Source organism: Tupaia chinensis, unplaced genomic scaffold (genome assembly GCF_000334495.1).
Source record: "Tupaia chinensis unplaced genomic scaffold, TupChi_1.0 Scaffold144806_1, whole genome shotgun sequence".
Lineage (NCBI taxonomy): Eukaryota > Metazoa > Chordata > Mammalia > Scandentia > Tupaiidae > Tupaia > Tupaia belangeri.
The window spans coordinates 2338217-2347841 of NW_006204667.1; the positions used below are offsets into that span (position 1 = coordinate 2338217).

At 42.5% G+C, this 9625-nt stretch overlaps 1 protein-coding gene across 1 annotated transcript in view; it reads right to left on the reverse strand.

The window, feature by feature from the left end:
• The window catches only part of SNCAIP (synuclein alpha interacting protein), a 145614-nt gene extending 142542 nt beyond the window's left edge, over positions 1–3072 (reverse strand). The window contains exon 1 of the mRNA XM_027767854.1: positions 2922–3072. The gene's annotated coding sequence lies outside the window, so the exon portion shown is untranslated. The remainder of the gene's footprint in view (positions 1–2921) is intronic.
• Between the last annotated feature and the right edge of the window lie 6553 nt (positions 3073–9625).

Genomic DNA, 9625 nt, shown 5'->3' on the forward strand with positions numbered 1-9625 from the left:
GGTTTTTGCTATAGGGCATGTGCGCTCACCAGACAGACAGAGACATAGAGACAGAAAGCGAGAAATCACCTCCCCGGGGGGATGGTCATGCCGCAATCCCTTCTCCTCCATTCTCCTCTCGGGATCTTGGGCACACACGCACACGCACCTGGCGTGAGTTTTAAGCCGCTGGGTCCAGGACATGAACCGCAGTCAACTACGTGGGAGTCCAGCGACATAGCCATTACGCTAACTGCTGGTTCCCAGTTTTAATGTATTCCAACTTGAGTGATGCTTTCCTAATTCAATGAAAGATTTCAAACAGTAACAACTGTCAGGGGAAAAAAGTGAAAAGAAAGGAGCTCATGAAAACACGACTTGCAGAGCAGGAGTCAGTTCCTCACCTAAATGATGAACTGTCCATCACTAAGAGGTCAGCAGGAGAGAGGAAGCCGGTTGGAGGGCTGAACACCTATGGAAGTATCAGCGTTCTGTTCCATTTCTATTGTGTCCTTGGAAAATCTGGTTTGGATGAAGACTGCTACCATTTCAATTCAAGAATGTGTTTGTAAAACTATTTTAAGCTGCCATCTGCCCTGGTATCTCTTTCAATACAAGTGTAATCTTGTATTTAAGTGGAAAGGAAGGAAAGTACATTCTACCCCGTTTCTTACTTAAGGCGAATATAAAGATAGCATTCCATATATCAGCTGCAGAGATCCCTCACAAACGCTCTCTAAAATAAGAACACTGTGTCTTAAACATTCTGCCCTTGGAAAAGAGCAGGGCCTGCTTATCACACTGTCACTGCAAAAACAAAGGACAGAAAGACGAAGTTAATGTTGCGGAACGTAGCATAATTCCGGGAGATAAGCGATAAGGTGGGCAGTTGGGAGGACGCAGGGCTAGTGAAAGACATGGGCTCGGGGCTAGGACTGAGTCTGTGCCCTTTTGGAAGAACCATGGGTGATCCCACTTGTTCATCTGTAAACTGGGGATAATGGTCACCAAGACCCCGAGGCCCTGTGCAATGGGGACAGTGGCTCCCTCTGGGTAAACAGTCGCCGGTTCTAGTCTTCATTTTCCAAACCGCTCATTCCTCTGGGCTCTCCCGGATGGCCTACATGCTTATTTAACAAGGCGACAGGGGTGGGCTGCTGAGGAGAAGAGTTGAGGAGGAGGAAAGGAGAAACCAGAGAGTTGTAACTCTGGGTGTATTAATACCAACCTCTGGCAATCACTTGCCTGGAAACACGCCGCTGACGGGCAAACACCTAAGATCCCGAAGAGCCCAGCATCACCACCACAGAAGCGCTCGCTCCCTCTCCTACAGAGGCGGGTGGCTTGAATATAACAGGCATATTTTACTCAAATTTGCAAGAGAAACCACCTTTCAATTTATTTGGCAATCCTCTAACTTCTGATTCTGACAATCTAGAAGTAAATCTGTGAGAGGCCAAGGGTTCCAGAAGCACCTAAGTTCAGGATGGGCATTGCTTCACTGCTGGCTACTGTCCCCGTGCCTGAGGGTCTCCTGCCCAGCATTTCCAAGACACTAGAGGTGATTTTATGTGACTGGAGCCCACCCAAAGACGACTGCGTTTCCTACAGAGCCCCAAGAGACAAGGGCACTTACTGCTCTTTGGAGGGGGCACTGAAGGGGGGCACAGTTTCACATGGTGGCAGGAGGCATGAAAATCATAGTTTTCCAAATGAAAGTACAGAAGAAACCAGAAGGTCATTTCACTTGTCTAAGTTTAGGCAGAGTTCATTTAAAACTTAGAATTGGGTTAATTTCCTGAGTATTTAAATATCTTAAAAGTCTTTTCACTACATTAAAATAGTAGATAGACTTACCAAACTGTTTTGGTAGTGGTAACATAAAACTACAGAAAGTGAACATTGCTGTGAATAATGTTTTTTAAAAGAATTATTTAATTGTATTTATTAGTATCATTATTATTAGTATTATCATTTTCAAATTCACCAGAGTGAGGGAAAGTGAGAAAGCAAGTCGCCAGGTCCAGGACTCGAAGCATGATCGGCAATGAGGGAGTCTATCACCTTAACCACCACGCCACTTGCAGGCCTCCATGTTGATTTTCTGAAAAATTGCGTGATCGGCAATGCGGGAGTCTATCACCTTAACCACCACGCCGCCTGCAGGCCTCCATGTTGATTTTCTGAAAAATTTACTAGAAAGCATGCACACTTGCCAGAAAGAGAGCAGGAAAGAGAGAGAATAAAATTCTTTCTTGTCCATTCCTCTCTCAGGATTTGGGGCATGCATGCACACACACCCATACACCCGGCACATTTTTCAAACCTCCAGGTCCAGGACTAGAACTGTACAGTCAGCCATGTGAGATCCAGCTGCCTTAACCACCACACCACTGGGCTGGTGATTTTTAAATATTAGAATATCCACTCTAAATTGTTATGGCTTAGCTAGAAAACACCAGTGACTCAAGTAGCTGATTCATTTAACTGGCCACAGTGCATCACCCTGACAACTGAAAACAACTTAAGTTTCAAAACCTTCGCCCAGGCCAGGGAATTGAGACTGCTCAACCTGTAAGCTCTGTATACTTCTCTTTCAACACTTAAAAAATAAACCCTGTCAGTTTTAAGAGAGACAAGGTGCTGATTATCCTCACTGGTCAGCCAAGACGTAAAGTAGAAGTTTCTGGCACCAGAGAGGCTAACTTTAAATATGTCCTTCCTTACAGTAAAGCAGGCTCTTGGGGTTGAAGGAAAGGGAGGGGTGGCGAGCCAGAAATGCATTAAAAAACATTTTTCTTCTCTCATAGTTCATGATCATCGATTCAATTTATGGATGCCTAATCCCTGTTTAAGCTTAAATTCGAAGGCACTAAAGCTAATTTATGAACGCGCTCTCGTAAGCAGTCTGAAAATCAGCTTAATAAACAGGTATTACTTACCATCAGCAAGTGCCAAATGCATTTGTCTAGACACAAGGTGACGAGGCAGTAAAATTACTTAAAATTTCCACAGATCTGTCGTATGGTCATGCGCGTCTTTTGAATAATTAAATAGACACATTCACATATTGTAAGAGAAAGAGCCATTATGCTTGTGTATCTGGGCAGGACAAAGGAACAGTAAGATTGAGGACTTCATGTTGAGTCCTTGGCGGGCACATCCGTGTGCTGAGTTATGTTCACAGCTGCTGTAAATATCTCAAAAAACATGCGTGTGCTTCGAGGTACTAAGAGTTCTCATCGGTCTTTCACCTGGAGATTATCCGTGTTACTGATGAAAGGGAGGAACTGAAGTGTCCTGGTGAGGGAAGAGAGAGGCCTGTGTCGGAAGATACTGGGAATGTTTGTCACTCCCTTTACGCACTTCACTCCCATCCACCACTTAATCCTCCTTAGCAGGTAACTCGGGATAAATGAGGGAAAACGGGATGGTTCTCTGTGTTCACAGACACAAGGAGGGGACCATCCTACGGAGTACAACTTACCCCTGGCTCCCGAGTATTTAAAATAATTCAGCTACCTCTTGACCCCCGCCATCCACCATGTGTTCAAGAAGCCCAGTACAATTCCCATGTTCTCCACTGAGCAGCCCAAATGAAACTCAACACATGGAAAAAAATATCTAGGTGCAACAGGGAAAAAGAATTTCCCCGCAGTTTCCGATTCTAAGGAGGTTTGGTGCAATGTCTTTTTCTGAGCTGTTTTTCAGAGCAACTTATGAACTCCTGATTACTATAACATATTGTGCTCTGAAGAAGAAAAATGGATTGGTTTGGCTCCTTGTCGGCATTCTATTTTTTATAGATTATTATACTGTCTTCGAGCTGAATCGAGTCTGAAATTAATACAATTAACCTCCTGTTCAGCCTTCCTCATCTCTTCTCCATTTTCATTCATCTTTTCTCTCTGTCCCCGAAGACAGCCTTGGAAAGGAAGGAAACCCGCGTTCAGAGCTATAACATTCATCGTGTGTTCCCAGACTTCTGTTCTAGAAGCCAGTATCCGTTGAACGTGAAAACAACTTGAGAAATCACAAGAGACCCTTCACAGCCGACCAGCTTGCGTCCCACAAATAGCACTTACATTTTCTGCTTAAAACGTTAGAAAAACCTATCAAGGATATCAGACAGACGAATGATCAGATAAAACTGACCACAAAGCTCTGAATCACGACAGGAAATCTCATACCAAGATAGAAATGTTGAAGAGGAAATTCGGTGTCCAACTGTAGACCAATCAATGACAAAAGACAAGCCAAATGAAATAGGATTTTCACTTCCCTCCCTCTCCCTTCAGCTAAAATGTACATGGACATGGCTTAAACTAGAAGGCTGGAAGGTTATTATATTTTTCACACTTAAAGAAGAAAACTTAAACCTCTCCAAAGCTGATTTTTATTTGATTTTGAAACTTCTGTTAAGATAATTAGTTTCCTACTCAGAATACATTGGATCCCATGACTGTGAAGTGGAAGGCATCCCCATGACTTAGATAGGATGCGAACAATGGACGTCTTTGGGGCACATGCAGCTCACAGCAGGGGTAGATCTGGCCCACTCGGGTCATAAAAAATCAAGAAATTACACCATACGTATTTTTATCTTCTTTTTGAGAATCGTAAGACATGGAAAAGTGATACTAAATTCTCAAAGGATCACAAACTCACCCGCCTTCTGGCCTACACTGTTTAATTTGCTCATGTCCACCATTCTCTATTGGGTAATACTCAAGACCCCCTACTGGTACCCAAGTAATTTTCTGGCCTCTATACACATTGGGATCCCGGCTCTACATAAACGTCAGTACCTGAGAATCCTGCTACACATTCCATTTTCAGACCATAAAGAGATTTGAAAAAATGACCAATCTCTTAATAAAGTGAGCCAATACATTAGAATGACATACAAAACTTCCTTTAAATAATACGGGGATGTAAAAACCACAGAGAATCCTGGAAGTCATTATGAAATCACAAAGTATTCCGTATAAATTCTGAAGATATTATATTAGCACTTGATTTCTGATTTCACTGTGGTCAAACAAACAAACAAAACTCAAAGGCGTTCTTCATTTGATTCTCATTCATAAACCTTTATAAACTGTCAGGGTCTACCTAACTTTACACACACACACACACACGAGTATAAAATGGTATTATTACAATGGTTCTATGACCATTGTAATACCCAGAACAATAAAAATAGTAAATTCTTCATCAGTCTTGACTATAGTACTATAGTGATAATCCAATATATAGATCTTTAGATTAATACTGATAAACCACAAATGTGTATGTCTAAACTGATTGATTCATGGTTGTTAAGAAATAACAACCCTGGGGGACAGCAGATGGTATGGTGGTTAGGGCACTAGACTCCCACATGGTCAACCATGGTTTGAGCCCCAGACCTGGCAGCTTGCTTTCTCACTTTCTTTCTCCAGTGAGCATGCAAGCCCTTTAGAAAATTAAGAATTATAATACTAATAATAAATAAAATTCAATTAAAATTAATAAAAGAATCCCTCTATCTATGCCTACCTATACCCCTTTCTGCATTTCAAAAGGCAAACATATCGTTATCAGTTTTTAATATTAACGTCCCAAGTAATTTATTATGCAGTTACACATTATATTGGACACTGTGTCAAACATGCAAAGTGCTATTCTATCCAACTGTGCTTGAAATCTTCCACTAAATCAAGATTAGAGCTAAAATCAAAGGCACATAAATAAAATAATACTTGCTTGAGAAAAGACATAAAATACTTCTGTTTGAGATTCTTTTTCACTCACTTCATTATATCAAAGAGTAAATGTGACTAAAAACATTAGAATAATTCCCCTTGCTCCTTTTTTATTATAGAAAACGAAATAGCATATACAAATATGACCGATGTCCCGAAGTCCTCCTCCATGATCTGACCCAAGTAGTACTCTATTTAAATAAACAAAGGAACAGGAGAACCTGGTCTAATTTTACTTCCGGTGGAAAACAACCCAGAGAAACCAACAGTGTTACCTGTAACGGGACTCGATTGTGAGGACCAGTGACCCACCACATTCTCTCAGCAAAGACAAACATCCTTTAGACATTCTCATCAAACAAAAGCCCTTAGGAAGTTATTCTAATGGAAACGAGGTTTAAATTCATTGCAGAATGTATGTCAGTCACATCCTTAAAGCTTCTATGGTTATATTTTTTCCTAATGGCCACTCAAATAATTTCCTTCTACTAGTCTCAGAATCTTGTCATCGTAAATGATTGCAATGCACCATTATTTAAAAGCTGATTTGTTCCTGTATTTGCAAGCGATGTATATATTCATGTTTTTCCTTTTCCCGTGTTCATCCCATGAGAGGGGGCATCGAGCACAGTATCCAGAGTCTTAGACTCACTCTCACCCCGACTCCTACCACATTTTGTAGCGGGGATTTCCTTTAGCTGATAATTCATCTACTGACCAGACCAGGAGTAGAAGGCAAAGCATGCCCCAGAGTGGCCTGATTTTTATAAGATGGTGCCCCTGTCTTCAATGCTATGATCCTGCCAAAGAGGGGATTAAAAATACTTGCCCGGGGGCCAGCAGGTGTTGTTGTGGCTAAAGTGCTGGACTTCCACATGGTCAAACATGGTTCAAGTCCCAGACCTGGTGGCTTGAAATCCATGCAGGTATGCGTGCATGTGTGCCCAAAATCCCAAGGAAAACGGAGAAGGCTGTTCCTCCCAGTGGGTGATGATATCTCACTTTCTCTCTGTGTGTATCTCTCCAGTGAGCACACAAGCTCTATGGCAAAACGTGAAAAAAAAAAGAAAGGAGGGACCAGCAGTTAGCATAATGGGTATGTTGTTGAACTCCTTTGTAACCGATCACGGTTCGAGTTCCGGACTTGGTGGCTTAAACTCACGCCAGGCACGTGTGCATGTGTGTCCAAGATCTCTAGAGGAGAATGGAGGAGAAGAGATTGTGGTGTGGCCACTCCCCTTGGGGGGTGATTTCTCGCTTTCTATCTCTCTGTCTCTTTCTGTCTTTCTGGTGAGCGCATGTGCCCTGTAGCAAAACCTCTCAAAAAAAAAAGAAAGAAAGAAAGAAAATACTTGCCTTTTACAACAAAGGTTGTGGTAAGGATCACCTGACATCAATGGGAAGTTTAAATGTCAAATTCCCTAAGTCTGGAAGGACAAAAACTAGATAAGAAAACATGTGAAAACTGGGACAGAAAGTTATCTGAACCAGAAACTCTCAGGCTAAGGCTCAGAGACTAAGATTAGGACTACCAAGGCCGGATAGAACACACAAAAGGAGCTTTGTTCGGGGCGGCCTTAGCTGAGCCGTGGCTGTCTGACTGACTCGCGGTACGATCTTGGACAAGTCCTTCAACCTCTCTGATTCCGTTTACTTATCAGTAGACTGAGACAACCAACAGAACCTTCCTGACAAAAGAGTTGCCGAGGTGAATGACAAGACATATGTTAATATTCTGACACAGAAACCCGAAGTGGTCACCTTATTTATCTATTCATCTCTCTCTCACACGCACCTCGACCAGGATGTCGTTAAATACATTACTTCTTCCCCTTTCCAATATAAAAAAGGCTTATTCAAATAACAACAAAAAAAATTCGATGTATCTTTTTTATATAAGAAGGCCTCTGTAATGACACAATGCATACCACATATTAAGGCAACAATAAAACAGAGACATTCTTTTTGAGTATTTTCATTTCTCTCTTACAATTTCAAAGTCTTAATATTTTCGTTACTATAGAAGGCCTTGTTTTGTGTTGTCCAGATTTCCAGTGACGACTGAAGGCCTCTTCCCTAGCTGCAGTGAAGGATGTGGCCTTCAGCCGTCAGCTGTCAGCTTCCTCTGGGAATCGTTCCTGGCTAGAGAGAGCCCCCCTCCAGGGCAGCCTGCGTCCTGCATACAGGCCAGGCCTCCTCACTCAATTCAGTCCCATGCCGAAGGCCTCAGAGTCACCCTGGGCTGACGGAGGCCTTAGGTGAGACCGCACCAGAGCTCCGCTATCTTTCACCACCTCACCTCTCTTCCTGCCTCTCACAGGTGTTAAACCCAAAAGCTCTCCCTAGTAAACTTCCTGCCAGTCTGCTTCCTGGAGAAGCGGATGAGCAGCAATGACAGTCCAGAGAAGCCACATACCAACGTGCGGTGTGCTTCGAAGGTTACACGGATGGGCCCTGTCCCATCATGACTGAAACACCTTTTAGTCTGCGTAAGAGTCAGTGTGTTTGCTTGCCTCCAACTAAAAATGGGTGGTTTTGATTAAGAAAGAGGAAAGAAAAACAGAAAAACATTTTAATTTTGGGGGGAACCAGCAAGTGGCGTAGTGTTTAAAGTGCCGGATACTCCCACATGGCTGACCACGGTTCAAGTCCCGGAACTGGCAGCTTGCTTTCTCACTTTCTCTCTGTGTGTCTGTGTGTGTGTGTCTCTTTCTGGTCAAATCAAAGTAAAATGAATGAATAAATAAAATTAAATAATTCTTTTAACATTTTTTAATTGCTGATCATTGTATTAAATGGTTAATCAAACCAGTTATTTTGAAACTAGAGACAAATGCTTAGAGGTATCCTATAAAGAAGCTTAACTTTAGGGTCCTTAGTAATTATTCACTTCAGATATCCCCGTAAAATTGTTTTTCCCCCTAAAAACTATATTCTACTGAAGATGAATGCTAAAACACTAAGTTTCATTTTTCTCGAAAATAAGACTATGCAGTGTTTCAGTCAACAAGAAAAGGAAAAGAGGGAAAAATGTTTAAAAATATGTATTTCTTGCTTAAAAATTTCCTTCCACCCTTTTAAGTGTGTGAGTTATTAAAAGGGAAGGTGCTGGACCAGCTGGTAGTATGGTGGTTAAGATGGCTTGATCTCGTGTGGCAAACCACATGGTTCAAGTCCCAAATCCAGTGGCTTGAAAACCACACCAGGTGAGCGTGCATGTGCATCCAAAATCCCGAGAGGAGAGCAGAAGAGAAGCGATGGTGGTGTGGCCATCCCCTGTCCCCGCAACCGGATGGTGCTTTCTCATTCCCTCCCCAACACCCGCTGTATCTCTGTCTCTCTCCAGCAAGCACGTGCTCTCTAACAAAACAAATAAATAAAAAGTGAAGGTGCTATAAATTTCTTTGTATCTATAACTCATTCTTTTTTTTTTTTTTTTTTTAAGTTTCTTTCTTCCATGAGTCCAAGAGAAAGACAGATAGGCACCCTCCAAGCTTCATGGACACATGCATGCCTGGTATGTCCAGGGAGGCCTCAGGACGTGAACCTGGAACCTTTCCATGTAGGTCAGCCTCAGAGAGCTGCATTACTGCTGCTCCACCATCCAGCCATCTGTTGCCTTTCCTGCGTCATCCTCCACTTCAATCACATTGCCAAATGCTATTTAGACAGAGGGAAAGAAAGAGGATCCCGGCATCTCACGTCTGGCCTCTTTAGGCTCCTTGAGGTACTGAGCCAGCCCCTCGGTTTTTCTTCTAGCTCTTCCGGGTCTGTTACTCTCAGTTACAGCCTTCCTGCTGTGGCAGGGTTTCTTTTCTTCCTAACACTTTGGTTTTCCTTCTTCTGCCTTTCTTTTGCCTTCACTCTCGGGCTTTTCCTTATCCTCAGCATTTCCTCAT